At 34.0% G+C, this 18,586-nt stretch overlaps 1 long non-coding RNA gene across 1 annotated transcript; it reads left to right on the forward strand.

The window, feature by feature from the left end:
- The first annotated feature begins 819 nt into the window (after positions 1-819).
- On the forward strand, positions 820-10,410 carry LOC122558284. The gene is made up of 3 exons (XR_006314089.1): positions 820-1,826; positions 9,647-9,747; positions 10,289-10,410. It is a non-coding gene; the product is annotated as an uncharacterized LOC122558284 (long non-coding RNA).
- Positions 10,411-18,586: the final 8,176 nt, after the last annotated feature.

Consider the following 18,586-nt stretch of genomic DNA (forward strand, 5'->3'; position numbering starts at 1 on the left):
GAAAAAGGCTGTTCAATAGGATTACTGTCCTCTCTCATAACCTATCAGTCTGCTGATCAGAAATTCATAATGCAGGCCATCTATTTTTCAGCTCCTGCAAGGTTGCATGATTGAATTTAAATGAGCAAATGCCAGAAGTGGGCTTTGACATTCACTCCTCATACTGTCTTTTTCTTTCCCCTGCTTGCCACCATCTCAGAGCATGCAAATAGGAAACTGCGATGATCACAAAATGGTGGATTTCAGTAGAGCGAGGGGAGAGGAAGAAACAAAAATAATGTAAATGTTTGCTGACATGCTGTCAGCGGAGAAATAGCTTTCCTTGAAACTACTCGTGTTGAAATTAGTAGAATTAAAATTATCTCAGAGCATCTTTGGACTGTCGTCCATTTGAACCAGCCATTTGCAATCTCTCTGTTTGATGCTGTTGATAATTAGCTTACAGAAGTGTATTGTAGCCAAAATTGTCTTGGAGGTATAATGATATATAATGCTGCAAGAAACAGCGAATTTAGATCCCGCTAGTGAATAAATAGATAAATTCTGCAGGAAAGCATAATGTCAGTGGTGTCGCTTATGGGTGTACCTTATTAGTTCTAACAGGCTGGTTAGCATGAGGTCACCTCCACGGCTGCTGCTCGCCACAGCAGGGTCATGCGTCTTCAGGCTAAAACCAGGGGAAAGCAAGCTGAAGATTCTGTCAGATCAGTCCAGCATGCAAATTTTGTCTTTTTTCCCTTTGTGTATCTGTTAAGTGTATATGTGTGTTTGTCTGTACATGTATGTTTTTTTCTCTCATTCTCTACTCTAACCTCCAACTGCCCCCACCCCCACCAGCCAACACAGCAAACCACAGTCCTTACTCACTATCTGCAGCACCATGTGATGCTGTTCTGGGCATAGTAGATAAAAGAAGTACATCAACAGAAAAAGGAAATAAGGGGCATTAGCTTGTCTCTTGCTTTATTTTTTTCTACATTGCCTCTTTGATTTGAATGAAACTACGCACTTGCATGCACATTTTGGGCAAATTAAGCCAAGCTTTTCCCTGCTTACATATTTATTTCTTAATATGACTATTTTTGTTTTAAAATTTGGTTTACTCTCAATATGGCTGACTTCTTCAAACAAATGAGCAATTTATCAACTCTTGGATATTTTATTTTGGAATTACATTTTAATCAAAAATAAAATTTAGTTTCCCTTTAAAATAGGAGATTTTTTTGAGGAAAAGAAAACCATGGTTGTCTGTTGTTGCTACTGCCACTGTCATAAATGTTTTTGTCAAATTCACTTGGACTGAAGAAAGTGTCCAGACATGTGATTAAACCCTTTCACTTATAGTATGCTCAATCAATCCAAAGTCTACCTCTTTAAGTGATATTTTGGTCTGAATTTGTGCCTAGAATATTTATTTATTTATTGGTTATTTTTGTACTAAGAGAACCCAGTTTTGAATATATACGTATGTAATTTTTGCTTTCAGTTTTTCTAACCCCAGGCTTATGTTTGTATTGTGGTTCTAGCCCCAACCACCAACTCCTCAGAGCACCGTCTGGAAAAGTGACTCTTACAAGTTGTGAAAGCCTTCAGGTTTTCCTTTGTAAAGCGTTTAACTGTGACCCACCCCTCCTCTCTTCCCTCCCCCTATCCAAGGCTTCATGATGTCTTGCCTGCTGGCTTAACATGTAGTTGTCTTTTTATTTTTTATATACCAGTCACAACTCAGGGAGAGGAGGGGAAAGCAAAACCTTGAAGGATGGAGCTCAAAATTCAAAGCAGCCACAGGGAATTCCAAGGCAAGAGCACAAGGCAAACAAGCTGAGGTAAGGCAGTTCTATCCCTTACCTCGTTTTATTTATGTCTTCAGAGTGCGAGACTTTAAAAAAACTTGTACTTCACTGCCAAAGCAGATGAGCATGGAAATCATGTGAATATGCAAAGTAGGCACAGAGGCTGCGTTTGTGACACGTGTATGTGTGTATCCATCTCCCCTCCTCCTTGCCTCAGCGTCTGATCCTCAACAGATTGCTGTTGTTTCTTCTGATCACAAACCCTGTGTGCAGAGGGGGGCTTGAAGCTCAGAATCATGACATGATTGCACTGTTTTTTAATGTGCGCTTTTCTAGCTCATTTGCATGTCAAAGCCACGGAGGTGTGAGGGCAGAGATTAGTATGGATATGACATAATGATGTAATGAATTGAATGTGATCGCTTATGCAAGTAAGAAGGAGAGGATTTTTGATTTACCGTATAAGGTTGATTAGTGCCAGGGGCTGTCGGAATGTATTCTTTATTAAGGCTGAAATTTTAAGAAAAAAAATGATAGTACTTCTCAGTTTTATTTGTTTTCACTTTACTTCATCATAATTTTTAAACCTGAATCTATTTGCATGGAATTTTATGATTATTAAACATGAAGCTTAGCTTGACAATCAAAATTTATTGCTGAATTTTACAGAAGCTACAGCAGTATTTATGTAAATAAAAGAAGGTGAATTAAGTATATAACACATATTTCTACTTGTATTATGGTTGGTATTTTTATTTATTAATAATAGTAAATCTATAGTGTTTCTATTTAACAAATCTAAAGCTAAGTTATAACAATATTGCCACGAGTGACTAAAACAGACATGTGTTTGCAATTGAAGTCTGGATTCTATAAAAGGTTTTCCCCGGCTCCCTACATACATATTTGTTGAGAGTTGACAGAATTTAGTTTAAATGTCAAAATTACTGTTACTTTTGTTGAATTGAAAATATTTCCAAATTTTAACTTCTACATGGTTTTTCTAATACAAGTAATTTTAAAAGATAAAATATAGCCTGCCAGTGAAAAATATAACAATTCAGACAAAATTTAGAAATGTAGGGAAAAATTCCTTGCTTTACACAGATATACCAGATATTTATTAATTTTTATATGCCATAAATCAAGGAAAATAAAAGTTTTTATGTGTAAAGAATGAAACTGTTTGTTCTCTACTTGGTGTTTTAACTTGTAGAATGTTTGCTTTGCAACACACTGTAAGCTTACAATTGTGACAGAGCTCCCACCGAAACCCTAGTCTGTAGTGCCAATAAGAAAGAAAGGCAGAAAAGAGGATTATTACTATTGATCCACCCAAGGGGATCATTAAACATCAGTATCAATCCACAAATCAGCAGTCTGTGGTAGTTGCTTGGGCAGTCATTGGCAATTTGTCCCTATTAGATGGCCTTGCCCGGAGGTGTCAATGATGAGAGCGTGTCTTTATCAGAACTTCAGATAGTAATTTTTGATTTCTTAGGAATTTCGCTAGCCATATCAGAATGTGAAAACACTTTACTTTAGCCTGCAAAAAGTGATGTCAGATTAATGCATACATTGCAGCATGATATTTCATGAACCCCTTCCACCACCCCCCCCCCCCCACCACCGTTCTTCACAACAGCAGTAGTTTTTTTTAAAGTTTGTGGTTTATTATTGGTTAACTATAAAATTCAACAGTAATTCCCCAGTTACCAAAAGCAAACATCACACTGATGTGAGATAAAAAAGTGAAAAACGTGTTACATCAATTGAGGAATATATACTAGAGAAAAGGAAATACTCATCTGATTTCATTAGTAATTTACAAATCAATAACTGATATTGATCTTCAGTAATCATAAATCTATGATGGTTATTTCTGAGTACTCCTGTACTTTCAGGTTTTGATCATAAGCAATTTGGATGTCTCAGATGCAATGTAGTAAAATACTTTCCACCATGTATTTTATTCATTTAAACACTTTTATTGTGGTATATTGATTTAATGGTTGTCTCAACATGAACTTGACATAATTCTTATCTTCATGTATGTACACTATTAAAAACATAACTAGTTATGTCTTTTCCAGTTGCCATGCAGTGAAGACATTTTCTTTACAATGAATCTATTGTTACCTTAAAGGTGATAGTAGTTGTTCTGTATCATCCCCATCTGCTGTAAACTCCACATGATCATTTGGGGTTTTTCAGTTTATTTACAGATTTAATAGTTGGCTATTTGTAGTAACTCAACTTGAACTATTGAGGTATGGAGCTGCTGTTATACAAAATACAACATTTAAGTATTAGGAAATTTCAGTAAAGTTATTGTTTATCACAGCACAGGTGATTCCGTTCATTGTGTCATCATTGAAAAGGCAGTAAGTTAATTAGGGCCTATTACTGATTAATTAGTTTATTTTAACACAGGTACAGGCTTTAATATTTAGCAAAAGATGTTATGTGATGAATACTTATTCTTGAACAAATGTTGCTGGTAGCATAAACTGCATAAATTACAGTTTCTTTTAGTCTATTGTGGACAATTTATGATAATGGATATTTTAAATTACTTTTCCAAAATATTTTGGTAACACGGATTTTAGGAAGAATTATTTATAATTAGAAAAGCAGATCAGAAATCTGAATTAACACGATATAACAGCAACTTACAATTTGGCTTGATGTTTGTTTCGGACTGAAATGTACGAAGCAATGATTTGAGCATAAATAGCAAATTTAAAAGTGTTTTTGTTGTCCTTTTTTTTAAACACCTAAACCAGACACTGACTTGTATTAACACAATATTGTAATTCATCTGTACATTATTTTAAAATTTATTACTTACGTTTGTGACATTTTCAGCTGACCGAATGGCTTGATAATTTTAGCAGACTCTGTGCATTGCGCAGACAGAAAAATAGTATTTTAGACTACCCAGCATAGCTGTGTAGGTGCTATGTTTTGCTAATTTTTTCAATAATTAAAACACTAGATTTTGTTGGTTTTGGTCAGGTTCAAAGATCCTTATATGCTTTCTTAAAGGTTTGTCTTCTCCATGATCTTCAGTGAATATTTTTGAAGTTAATGTGCATATCACAAATTGCTGATTTGTTTCTGATTTTTATTCTCTATCAACATTTTTGGAAGTTCCACACCTTCTTTATTGTTGATCAATCATAGAGTAGATTCCTTATTAATATAAAATCGGACTGAACTAAAAACGTGCCACTGCAGAAAGTTTAACATTATGTCTTGAATAAACAATTCAGTTTAATGACGAAACATATATCTATAAGAGTATTGATATAAACAGATGCACAAAAATAGCAGGATGAATAATTTCTAGAACTACAGAGGCAACTTTAATAAACCTGATGCCTCTTCCTTTACAATATGCCACATATTTTATTCACATGTAAAACTATTCTTTTCCCCTTTCAAGAGCTTGGTTCAAAATCTAATCATCTGTAATTATTAACATTTAAACTAACAAATCTTGCAATGTTATTCAATTGAGCACAGTTGTCAACCAAAACGTATTCTTAGATGAGTTTTAAATTTTATTCCATAGTTTTGCATGTTTAGTACATGTTCATGCATGCTCTAACAATGAACAATTTATGGAGTGTGTAGTAATTTTCTTTTTAATATGGCTATATAAAAAAAGCAACTCCTACTTTGCAGTTTTCATACAGATTTTTATAATATTAATTATAAGCTACAAATTACTGACAAGATCAGAAGTAATTCTATAATGCTGTCAAAGTCTTCATTTTTTTGTGTTGATGATGGATGTAGCAGAAGAAGTGGCTTCCTGGATCATTAATGTATATCATAGCTTTTGAGTTTTATTAAACTCAGTGCATCTTGCACACTAGTCGTCACTTGTGTTTCCATGGCTATGATTACTATATATTACCATGAAATAACATAGGATAAGCCTTTTCTTGACTACAAAAATGGTACTACGTAAAAAATAACTGAAAGGAAATTAATACTGACTACTAGTCTGGCTCGGTCAACCCCAACTGAATACCTTCCAGATTTTTCTTCCTGAAACCTTTTTGCCTTCCTCAGTAACAGTATAATGACTTAACTCTTTTGACCCTGAGTTTTGTCATTGAACGTTACCATATATTTATAAGGTGTTTGTATGCCTTTAGAAATTTGTAGTTAATGATTGTTCCAAAGCTGAACAATACCAGAAATGTTGAAAATGAATGCACACGATCCTGTTTCTTCAGTTGAATCAGTGAGCTTGAATTAGGCTCATTATATTTGTACTAAATAATAAATTTCTGTGGACAGTGAAATGCAAAGTCAATTTATTTATCGAACATTTTGCTATGCATTTCCAACATAAATAGTGTTCAACTAAAAGCTACACTCCCATTGATACCATTCTATTCACATTTTGAGTAAGTAAGAAATACAATATAAGGCACTACTAAATTGCATATAATTAATGGATGTCTTTACCATATAATTATAAATAACTACAGTCCATACTTTTGTTTTGTGAGCAAATAATATTAAATTTTTAAAGACCTGAGTTCATGATTTTAAATGGCTGCTTGTGCAAATTAATGCCTGTAGATGGCATTGCAGTCTATCTTCTCTGCTTTGTCAAATCTGATTTTAAGGCTTCGCGTATCTCACTATTGTGTAAAATGAGAGCTTTTTAGACAAAGGATTTTTTATTGGAATCTAGTGATATATTGGCAATTTTCTTAGTTTTTAAAACCTGGAGAAGGTAGTGGCATATTTTCTCTACTGTAAATGTTCTTTGTTTATAGTTTTAATTCTAAAACAGCAATAAATACAGAAGGATATTGTATTTGACTCATGCTAACAAAGGAGCATTCTGACTATTATCCTTGAAAGATTTTGTAGTTGTATGTTTCAATGCATATGTATGATACATACATTAGACTATTATTTCAAATACAGAGACAGCTTCATAGTGCTTTTGACTTTTTCAGAAATTAACTGTTTCTCCAATACATTTTTATGAGTTTTTTTTCCCAGGGTCCAGCTAATTGTGTTTTTGTTCAAAATTGTGCCATCTTCTTGCTATTACTGCCTTTTTATTTAATGATTTTTATGCTAATATACACAGGCATTACTTTTAATTCTTTTCAGATTTTTTTTAAACAGAATCACTCAAATTTAGATTTGCTGAACCCAAAAAAAGCAATGCCTTTTTGTTTAATGTTCTATACTATGCATTTTTGTTATTATTATATTTTGTTGTGGACTCCCTGAAGAATCATATTTATATTAGATGTAAATGAAACAAAGAATAGCTCAGGTAATTTGCTGCATTTTGGTAAATGAAGATAGATTTTTTTCCAAAATAATCTCTAATTTTTTTATTGCTATAAAAGGAATGTTGATTACTTATGAATTAAGTAAGCTTTATTTTTATATTGCCTGTCTCCTTGACGACTATTGATGTCAGTTCAATTCTTGACATTTTCTCATTTGGTAAGATTTCAAAATTGCCATCATCCTGCCAACGTGTCATGAAAAAATTGTATGAAAAATCTAATGGGTGTCTGCTCTGATCGCCTTCACCCGTGGCAGGAAAGACAAAACTGATGAAATGTGAAATGTATTCAGAGTGGTTTGAGACAACAGAGTGTCAATAACCCCTTTCGTCTTGTTATGCTCAATGCAGCATACATGCTTGTCGTGACACTTAGGTTTGTAGAATTTAGATTAACATTTTTCACATTCACCTAATGTGTTGATTTATCTCTAAATGAAGGTACTAAAAATATCTGATATACGGCATGAAAATAAAGAATTCTATCATGGTTGAGGTTGCTATTAATTTTATTTTGGTATGTGTACGATTTCAAACAACGTATGTACAGAATGTGTGACTAGATTATGGGATGAAGTCAAAAAAGCATCTACCTTTCCTATTCGTTAAATTAATGTAATTTTTATACAATAGCTTTATGAGTCTAAATATTTCCATCGTTAAATAAGAAATTCTCGATAAACGGTCAGTTAACGTTTTGCGATTTACACTGGATGTCTTTGGTATGAGTGGAAATTATCCTATTCAGCTAGCAATAATTTCATCACTTGCTTCTGCATGGCATGCTTTATTCTCAAGTAAAAAGCATGTCCTTGTTATCTATTCCGCAGTGTTTTTTCTACTTCTCTTGCTTACTAAACTTGGCTGCTGCAACCATTCTTTTGTGTTTAATGCCTATCAAATATATTTCTTATTACCTGTGGGAGGTTTTATTATAGTTAGCAGGGGCTTTTTTGTAAACAATCAACCAAATCCTAATAAGTGTTTGTGAAAATGCTACCTTAAGCAATGAACATAAAATCATGTTTCCTTTATTTAACTTGCAATAGAGAAGCACCTTACAAAATGGAGGCATTGACATTTGTACCTAAATGGTTATAATGCATCCGTATCATTTGCGAATATTCATATTTTTACTTGTATTAAAGTGTTTGCTATACTAGTCATCTACTGGCAAAAATAAATTAATTTAGCAATTTTAACAAATAAGTACTGTAGTGTCTTTGCAGCATAAAGGTGTTTGGTTTATTATTTATCAACTACAGATTCACTTTAGAATTGATGTTGCATACTAATCTTTGTTCTGAAATACAATACATTTAAAGAATAATCTTTGCTAAGTTATAATGTATAAAAATTAAAGTGCAAATCACTAGATAAAACATTTCTTTTAAAATCTTTAATGTGTATTGTGCTGTAACGTTGCATATTTATAAAATGGGTGTTTGATACATTTTAGTCTTCCAGTTTTATATTTTGTTAGATGATTTAATCATTCATCAATTTAGTTTGATTCTTTATTAATGTAATGTGCATTCTAAATAGAAAGTACATTTTAATTGAAGTAAATTTTTACATTTTAATTCATATACTTCAGCTCAGTAACTGAAGCTACAAAAAATTTCATTGTGGATGGAATAGATTGCATTGTATTCAACGACTCACATTTGTTTTGTTTGTTCAAATTAGTCTGAAAATTATGAAGTTTGTATATAGCAGTCTCATTCATCCCATTATTTTTTTCTTGGACCTAGTGAATGGCTTGTAAAGGAAATATGACAGCTGAAAAAGCATTTATTTTTCAAAGTGTGAATCAAATTAGAGTATTTTGATGAAGAAATGCCAGCCCTAGGAATCATATAGAAATGAGGGTAAACTAGTGCTGAGACCAAAGATGTGTATAGTGCCTTCTAAAATATACCTTCTTCATATTTTCTTTGAACTCAGTCAGGGGTATAATTGGAATCCAGACATCAAAGAATTCCACCACTCAATCTATCTCTTTCATTGTGTATTTCAGTCATTTTTATAATTCTATTTTAATCTTATATTTGTTAGATTCTCCCCTTAATTTTTCTCCAATTCATTTTGTTTAGTAATTGAAATACTGTTTATGACTTATTTTGTTCAACGTGAGCACAGCCGGTAGAATGTAGGCTGCTATATCGAATGTGTATTGCTTAATGTGTTTGCCTGAAAGCATCCTGCTTTTCTTATGTTGTAAACTGATATATCTTTTAAAATAAATGCTGTAATTGGTTAGAGGTTGTTTCAGCAATGTTCCCATAGTTGAGTACCGGACAATTTTTCATTCAAATCATGTACCTATATATGGTAGGCACGAATTGTCAATTTGGTTAAAAAGAGAAACTAGCTTTGTAAATGATTAAGAAATATTGAATCATCAGTTTAATATGCATATTATCACCAAAATAATATTGCCTTTATTTTATATATTAAGGTATTACTCTTTCATATGATAATTAACATGTAGCTTCATTTTGTTTGTTTATTATAGGTACCAGCTTCTTCTATGAAAAAAGCCATTTAAGTACATTTCACAAAACCAACACCAATAAAATGCAAATGCATTATACCACAAGCCTATAGTTCTGTAAAGTAAGTGTGAATCCAAGCAGTAGTGACACTAGTGGTCAATGTTACTATATGTCCTTTTATATGAAGAAATATTTTAATGTGATGCAATAAATTTTCAGCATTGAAATGACTCCATTTGAATGTGGATTTCCAAACAAAGAATTAGATATATCTGATATGAAAATATACAGTAACCAGATGTACTTCTCCTAATTCATTAAAGCTAATTTGACAAAACCATTCCATGGATAGATTACATCATACTTGCAATGAGAATAAAATATTTCTGTCACTTAGGGCTATTCTTTTCTTTTGGGAAGGGGTGGGTGCACATATAGTACTAGTTACTTTTATCATTCTTACAGTGAACAGAATTTGAACTTAATATTCCATGAAATAAGGCAACACCATCAAGTCATTGTAATCACTTCAGGTTAATAGAAGAAGTAAAATTGTCTTTCTCGCACAGATTAGAGCAAGACAGCATTATTAAAGTTTTGTGGACAGGCAGTTAAAATATATCCTCTGTGGCTGACGCAAGTCTTTTCTGTTTGGATGACAGCTTTTCAAATCTTAATAGGCTGCTCATTTCTGGTCTGAGAGTTTTCAGCACTTCTTTCGAATGTGGGCTGTAACAGGAGGTAAAAACTGACATAACGAAGTGTCATGTATTGCAGAAACCTTTATTCAGTAAGTGCCCTGTGATAAATTGGTGTCAATAAGCAAACAATTAGAAATAGTTTGTGCCACCCTTAGGGCCATTGTCATGATTTGATTTCAAACCCTTTTCCTACTCTTGTTCGTTTTTATGCAAAATAGCAATAATGTGCAGAAGGAACTAATATACGCAAACACACATTTTAGATAATGTATTTTATATATGTACAAATGTATTAGTTGAATAAAAAAATCTTATGAATAAGCTGATCACATTTTCTAAAAATGTGACCCTATATTTCATATGTTGCATATTTGCCCTATCATTAGTGTATACTTGCAAGAATTATGGTGAAGACTGACCATATTGTAAAAGATATTTTCATTTCCCTGAATAATTCTTTTATATTCACACACAAACCAATAGGTTTTTTTTGATAAATTTGAGAAACTAGATTATTGTAAATCAATTATCACATGCAGAATTTAAACAAATAAAATGCAAACTAAGGAATACTGAGTTAAATTGTATGCAATGGAATCGTTTTTTAATGCCTGCATTTTGTTGAGATATTTATCTCCTGTGCCTGTTTCATTATCCAGCTATGTATTATATTGTTAGCAGTTTCATCTCTGATGTGAAGCTATTACAGGTTTGTATATGCTATACTTTTTCTAAGCTTGCAAGCAATATCTTTGCTGAATATCATGTACTCTTGTATTAGTATGGATGTGGGATTGTGTACTGTGCAGGTTATAGGTCAGAGGCTTTAAATACCAAGCAATTTTCTACTCAGAAATGCAGTAAACCACAGCTTAAATGTGTAAAAGTACCAGTATCAGGATGGAATAAATTTCTCTCTGAAAAACATTGGCTGTCACATTTCTGGCTGTTTCCGTTTAATATTAGTGCACAACCAAAAATGGAAAGGATAGCTGTTGGATATAAGCATACATCAAATATGCATGCATTAAGATCACAATGCACAAAACTGCTGTTTTACTCTCAGCGTGCTGAATTATAATGTTCTGTATTTGAACATTTTACAGACCAAATACCACAAAATTAATATTTTAATATAATGGAGACTTATCCTTTAGGTTTTGAGAAGATGCATTTTTTTTTCATTTTATGTATCGAAGTTACAGGATTAGTACATTCTAATATGAATGAAAAATCCATAAAAACTTCAGATATATCTGAAGAAAAACGAATTTGCTTTTACTGTCAAATCAGGTTGTAAATATTCAGGCAAAGAATAATTCAAAATAAATGTAAAATTCTACCAAGAAAATCAAACTGTAGAAATGACAAAAATATGTGAAAAATAATCTTGTATTGAAATGTAACTTGACCCTTTGGTACATCTTACGAATGATATGAGGCTGTCATGTGAGCAGCCAAAAAAATGGTTAATTCTGGAAGACTGGGGCTTGCTTATGATAAGAGGAAGGGGCTTGGTTTCATATTATTACATCTATGATGCTGCATTAGCCTCAGATAGCATCAATAGCAAAATAGCAATCCTTTTGTTATTTACAGCATCCAATATTTGAAAACGGTGCAGAAAACCTCAGTTTAATAACTGTGATGTTGTTTCATCAAGCAGTCAAATCTCACCCAATTAGAGGAACTTTTTTCCACAGGATATATGTTTATGAAAAAGGATATATATGACGATCTTGATGGTAATGAAGTTCTTGGCTCACTTCACAAAATATAAATTTAAAATACTGTTGATGGCTGAATCTTTTGTGAGAAAGTTAAAACTACCACAACAGCCACAGGGTGCATGATGTTTCGTGTGGTTATGATTAATACAATATAGTCAAAGAGTAAAATATGTAATTTTGGTTAGAACTTGCACTTCTAGTAATACAGTTGCAACATTCAACTATTCCATTAAGGAAAATTGACTGAATTGAAAAGTGTTTTGCAGTTCCAGGGCTGATATTTCATTATCGTATCTGTACTACGTTTGTTGCTGCAGATTAAAGTGCCTTTAAAATGTGAGACTTAAATGACCACAATTAAAATGAAGAATTTAAAAATAAACTGGAAGTGGAAATGGAATAAAGTTGGCATATTACTTGCATAGTCTTTAGCTATTATTTCATTGGTACTGATACACATTTCCACAAAAATATATCAAGGCAACTTAAAATGCTTGCACACACTATCTTGCCTTTCAGTCTGTTTATGATTTCATTCATAATGCATCATTTTAGGATCAGTAAATCATCTCTTTAGCTATAAACAGTTTCAAAAAAGAATAAATCCTGATATTTTCTAATGTTCTTGCAATAATGTCAATCACTAACACATGGAATGATTTATTTAATAGATTGATTATTTCATAGCAGGCCTTTCTGGGGCCCAAAAAGCACTTGAAAGAATAAATTTAATGTGGCCTTGTGGTCCAGGAGCTGAGGAGGTGACAGAAACATGAAATAATTTATATACAGTCTTCTAACTGGTTTATATCTTGCTTTGCGGTCATCCACAGTGCAGCATTCAATTCTTTCAGCAAGTATCCATCGTACTTTAAGGTACAATTTAAATTAGCAAAAATGTAAATTGATGGTTTACCATGCAACGTCTTATCTTAATTTATTTATGAGATGTGTCATGTACATTGCAGAAGAACAAGTGCATACAGAAACCCACATAGGTGCATGAGCAGTACTGCGTGTATGCTGTGATTAGAGGCATGATATTTTTTATCCTCCTCCAGAAGTGTTGAGCTGGAGCATGGTGTGTAACATTAAAGATTTAGAGCCTTTTTTATCCAGTGCACAAAAGTATATACGTGTTGCAATACTAAATGAAATTAAAATATAGTGCCTTAAAACATAGTGCCTTTTGTTGTATTTTTCATTATCATGACTCCTATATGTTATCAATTGAATATCTATATCATGTATTAATAGTATCTTTTAGTGTTGATGCAGCATGCGTTCAAGCCATTTTGAGACTACCAATACAGCTGTGTTAATAACAAACCCTCAGAATTGTGCGTCATTATAGGCCTCTTGATTCGACCATGACATGTCATTAACTTGATTTTCCTCTGTATTGAGAAACTATTGGGACAGTCTCTTGTCGGAGAATTGCACATTTGCAATGTGCAGATTTTAATATCTGGGAACTTAATGACCTGGCCTAGTAGCATACGTCAGCGCTAAACCACAAAGTAGCTACATCTGTTTCGGCTTTGTTCAAGATACTGAGGGAGGGGGGAGCATTCCATGGTCAGGGGCCAAACTGCATGTCATATTTCATTACCTTCATTAGCTATTACAGAGGGTCTATTATGAAGAGGATAGCAACCTCTGTTAAAAAACAATTTCAATGTGGAAATCACAAAGTCAAGCCCAAAATTGTTTGGTTAATGAAGAGATTATTTTTTGAAAACTCATGGTTAGTGTAGTAACATTGATTTAGGTGTACAGTTTTAAAACTACGAAGGAGAAAATAGTGTTGCATCCATTGATTTGCATTGATAAAAGAATAGTATAGGCCCTTAGATTTACTTTCCATTAGTATAGGTAGTAACACAAATCCTTCTAATTTAAATAATAATTCACTATCCAAATAAGTAACCTTTTGATTTGTAGGGGTAGGACCAAGAAAAGAGTTGCAACAGAATTTGTCATTAATTGTTAGGAATTGCATTGTACACATTATTTCGATTTACATGATAATTCTGAAAATAAAACCTCATTTTTATCAAGGAGCTTGGGACATAAAAGAAATGAAACACAAAGCGTTGCGCCGATTCACAGGTATTTAATGTTTTCCAGTCAATTGGACATTTGCAAAAATCTGCACACCTGGGTTTACCGTGTTGATTACTCACCCAACCCCCTCTGCCACCTCTCACCTCCTCCCAACCCCCAACACTCTTATTTGATTGCTATCCCCTCTCTTTTGATGTATGAAGTTTTTATAACTATCCTGCCAAAATTCATCACAGGCACAATGTTGGACATTTCTCTCGTAATTTATAGCAGTCGTCTGTATGAGGCAGTTGTGGGAAGGCCCATTACTAAGTTGCTTGTTGTTGTGGTTCCAGAAGAAGACAACACATCAATCACGAGCTGTAAGACCCCAAAAGTCCATCAGATTTACAGTGTAATAAAATTACATTTCTATGAAACTACCTGTAACTTATTCTGCAACTTGCTGGGCAAAAATGCATGTTGAATACAATATAAGAATACCTTTATTCCATGCAGTTGTGATTGGAGATCTGAATGCATCTTTTAAATCAACTATGAGAGGCATAAGGCTTAATGTTGTTGTGTGCATTTTTATTTAACAGTGGAACTGCTTTTAACAGATACTTTTAGCTATTTGGCATTTGAGGGTTAAACATCTTGACAGGGATTTTCTCCCAAGCATCAAAAATTCCTCTTGTTTTGTAAATGAGATATTTATGATTATCAAAGTACAGGGATGGGTGTCACAGTGGAAAAAAAAGGAAAAAAGTATTTTCGGTATTGATTGCTTTTTTGAGCTTAGGTACCTTAAGGACTGAAAAGGATCCGGGGAATATAATAAGACAGGGGACATCAGCAGCACAAGGGGCATGACCTTTATTTGCAATCATAGCTGAGATTTACAGTTTATTACTGATAGCTTTCATAAAGAGCCATTCAGTTCCGAGGTGAGTGGTTTGTCATCTGGAAATGCAATTAACTTTGTCCTTATCCCAATCCCTGGTCTAGATGTGAACAGCGCTCCAATAACACCACATTTTCCCTAATTTCATTTTATTCTCACGGATCTATCCTTTGAGCATTAGTGGAATTGCATATTATTATCCATCCACAGTGCCTAAAAGGCACTTGTGAATATTTTTAAAATTGATTACATGATTGTTCAGGGTCATTGTGGCACGCACTTTGCCTTTCTGTGACAAAAAAAGGGTGAATCATGCTTAGAGTAAATGCTTGGTGAGTTAATTAAAAAATGCCTGGACAACTTAGAAAAAACTGTCTCAGAAGAAAAAAACAAAATCAAAGTGGCATCGTTTTCATGCAGCCAACTTACAAAATGACTAAAGTTGATATTGAACTTTGCATATGTAATTAATTAGCAGACCCAAACACATTATTGTTTTTATTTGCTAGAGACCAAAAAAGATTATACTTGAATAAGACAGTGATATTATTATCTAAATTTGTTCAATACATAGTTATAAAAATTATTGATCATATTAGAAGCTATTAATCAAAAATCAGAATTCCAAACATTTCTTGACTGTTAGTTTTTTAATTATGGTATAATTAATTATGGTATATATTTGTTAATACAAATGTATTCTTCATTTTATATTTAAATAATGTCTCTTAAAATTTATGTTTAATAACATTTCTGAAGTTTGAACACTTTATCCGATTAAAAATTAAACTGCCTGCAATGTAATCGGTTCGGTGTCTGAAAGGCAAGATCATAAAATGTCATTATAATTTGCTAATGTTTAGGAAAGTTGATTGAAGTACATATTGATGATTTGAATCCTCTTCTGACATCATTATTGATTTTTTTTTGGTAGAAAGCACAATGATATTCAGATTTATGAACACCTTTCTTCATGAGGTAGTGATTGGGTGCTGTGTATCAAGACGATGGTAAATATGAAAATTATTTTTAAACTAACACATTTATAAATCTTCAGTTGAAGCATTCTTCAGTTTGAAAAGTTTTAATGCAAGTTATCAAATATATAGAATATATTCTAAACATAATTCTGTTCTCCATATTTTTCAGTTATTTCATTAAATGTTACAACTACTGTGCATATTATGTACCAGCTCTTTTCCAAGGAAATGCTTCTAATGATACAAGTACTGAAGGCACCAGTATATTAAAGTCAAACAGGTAAATATTTCATGTTAGAAATAATTAATCTTTTAATAGATGTTAACTTTCTTTCACTCCTTTAATTATATACTTGTTTTTTTTGGAATTTTCTCACATTTTTGCCTTCCACGTAACGTTACATTCTCCATGGCTCTGTCAGATCTGCTCTTAGGATGATCTATTTGGTGATCTTCATACTCCAGCTTAATTGCTTTTATAGTTGTTTTATTGTTGGTGTTGTTGCTGCTAACAGCTGACAGAGGAATGGCTGCACCTCCTGGGGCTATAATAAGCCACCTCAATAAGGTTATTGGCTCCTTTAAGAGTGGTAGTGCTGTTTCATTCACATGGAGGAAGATCTCTTGCTTGCACATCCATCCTGTTGTTTGTTTGCATTGACATGTTGCACCTGTGAAATTACCTGGTATTTTCTACAGGTCAGTTTGCTTGGTGTTCAAATTGGTTTATTAGTGCAACTTTGAGTTTGCACTCAATTCCCAGCAGTTTGCTTTCTCTGTCTGTCACAAGAGTAATAATCACAAACTTGAGAGAGCAAGGAGGTGGAGATACCAGCCAAATATATGCTACTCTACTCCTACATTTGAAATCACTAGTCCCCCATATAAGTTCAGTTTCCATATTTGGAATGTGAGGTAACTTTAAGTAGTGCATGTTTAGAGGTGTATAAACTCTCACTATTGAATCTTAAATTCTTTTCATACATTTCAAATAGATCTTTTTTAGTGGGTGGCTTTTTCCAAAATGGAGTTTATTGTAAGCATATGTAATTGCCATAAGAGAGACACAAAGTGAGAAACACTGGATGGAAGAGATGTGGGGAATAATGGGATTTGTGGCAGAACTGTGCAGGAAGTTCTACAAGGTCTGTCTTGGCATCAGGATCAACTCCGTGCATCTTCTAATGTATCTGCTGAGCAGAAAATTACCAGTGAAAGGGTGTTAAAGCTTGTCAAACACCTTATTAACAGTGCAACTTAATTAATATCTAACTTCCTATATTACCAAATGAGCTGAACAAGCTAGGCATTGAGAATTTGTGACATGTCAGAGTGGGTAGCCGGTACCTTCAGCTCATCACTGGCTGTGATGAGCCTCTATGTTCCTCAGCACCAAGCAGCATCTCAGGGCAGGATCCATGGGCACCAGCCACATGCAACCCTTATTCAAGGACATTGGCATCTCACATTTTCCGATCTTTCATGACCGTTATGGTACCTCTTCAATCCACTTGCAGGATGCTGAGGAAGCACAGACTTGTATTGCCAGGTGCACAAGCAGTGAGCATTGAAATGCTGCTGCGAGGACACTTTGCACACCCAGGCACCCATTCACAAATTGGATGAGGATTGAATTCACATTGGGTCAGGCTGTACCTCAGGGTGTTGCCTTCACTTTCCTTGTCTTGGTCTGCTTTTTGTAGGAATGTGTCAGGGTTGGGTCAAACACCTTGCTGTACAACACACACCGAGACATCAATCTGCCAGCAAGTGCCAACTGTCTGCATGGCAAACACATTGCACATTTATTTGACCATTTGGCCATGTTCAAAAGGTTGGTGAGGGGGTCCTGGTGCTATCAGTCATGGGCAGAGTTTGCACACAGTTCAGGGTCTTGGCCAAGATTATCCATCCATTTAGGATGCTAATAGTCAGGGAATTTGTACGAATGCAATCTGGGAAGTGGGCAGCAGTCCATCATGCAGGGTCATTAGCAACAGGAAAATTGCAAGTTGTCCATTGGCATTTGCAAAGATTGGAGTCAAGGATCTCTTCAGCCATGTCTAGGGGCTGTTCATCAAAATTGTTCTGAGGTCTGTGGTGAATATGATTCATCTAGTGTAGTCTGAGCAGAGTGTGATGCATCATCCTGGTGTGCTGTGCTTTGCATAATTGGAGCAACCAGTGAGGTGATGTGATAGATGCTGAGGAACTGGGGAATTGGAAGTGGTCTGCCGAGGATAAGGATATTGAGGAGGAGAAAGCTGTCCTCATGTATGACAGAACCCAGCAGTGTCAACTATTGCAAGGCAGACAGGACCTGATTAACATTCAGTTTCAACAGGTGAGAACCGGGTACAACAAGCAGCCGAATATTCATTCATTATGATTTGATTTGCGCTTTGGGGGAGAATGGCAGCCTCTATTAATTTTGAGTTCACTTTTGCTAATTATAATTAAAGCCTCATGTTGGAAATTGTCCGATGGCTTGCCTGCATGTGAAGATCCCCTACAAGTCTACAGTAGACACTGGGGACAGTCTAGCTGTGATTTACAGAGGGTTTGAGATAGAGTGTGGCTAAGGCCATGAAAACTG

The sequence above is a fragment of the Chiloscyllium plagiosum genome, chromosome 17, assembly GCF_004010195.1.
Source record: "Chiloscyllium plagiosum isolate BGI_BamShark_2017 chromosome 17, ASM401019v2, whole genome shotgun sequence".
Taxonomy (NCBI): domain Eukaryota; kingdom Metazoa; phylum Chordata; class Chondrichthyes; order Orectolobiformes; family Hemiscylliidae; genus Chiloscyllium; species Chiloscyllium plagiosum.